Below are 727 nucleotides of genomic sequence, written 5' to 3' on the forward strand. Positions count from 1 at the left end.
CTATGCTGCGATTTCTGAAGGGTACCCTGTTAAAATACGAGTTTTGACGAGAAGGGATGGACATATAAGGTCAAAAGGCTTGGGGAATTGAACTTTAAGGTGAAGACTGCGGGTTCAGTAGCAGCAGAACCTGATCAGTATCAGTTGACTCCGATATACTTTGAAAATGAACTTGGGGATTTAGAGTCAGACGTGCTACCGTTGCACCATGGGGTACTTAATCTAAAAAAATAGAAAAAACAATCAGTGTTTCTGGATCTGTAATTGAGAACAACACCTGCACAAGAGCTGCGCAAGAAGAATAAAATGTGGTCTGGGAAGAAGAGACTCTCTCCGGAAGAGCTGCGCTCTTCACAGGAGATTTTTTTTTTTGTGAAGCTAATTTGTCTCCTTTGGGGAATTCAAAAGCACGGACAGCCGTGATTTCATGGCGCAACGGTAGCGCGTCTGACTCCAGATCAGAAGGCTGCGTGTTCAAATCACGTCGAGATTAGCTGTTACTTTTTCAGGTTCTGCTGGTCCTGAACACGGAATTCACACCATGCAGTTGAGTTCTATCTGTACACCACATAGATAATCTAAACAAAATAGAGCAGTACAGGACACGCAGTGTGGAGCTCACAGAGGCTTACAGTCTCCAGCATTGGAGTGAAGAGGAAAAAAAGAACTTGTTTTTTTTTAAGAGAAAAAGCACAGTTCACATCTGCTTAACATCACGTCCAACTTT

General features: G+C 42.9%; 1 non-coding gene across 1 annotated transcript; it reads left to right on the top strand.

The window, feature by feature from the left end:
• The first annotated feature begins 421 nt into the window (after positions 1–421).
• trnaw-cca (transfer RNA tryptophan (anticodon CCA)) lies at positions 422–493 on the top strand. Its single transcript has one exon. It is a non-coding gene; the product is annotated as a tRNA-Trp (tRNA).
• Positions 494–727: the final 234 nt, after the last annotated feature.

The sequence above is a fragment of the Lepisosteus oculatus genome, chromosome 14, assembly GCF_040954835.1.
Source record: "Lepisosteus oculatus isolate fLepOcu1 chromosome 14, fLepOcu1.hap2, whole genome shotgun sequence".
Classification (NCBI taxonomy): Eukaryota; Metazoa; Chordata; class Actinopteri; order Semionotiformes; family Lepisosteidae; genus Lepisosteus; species Lepisosteus oculatus.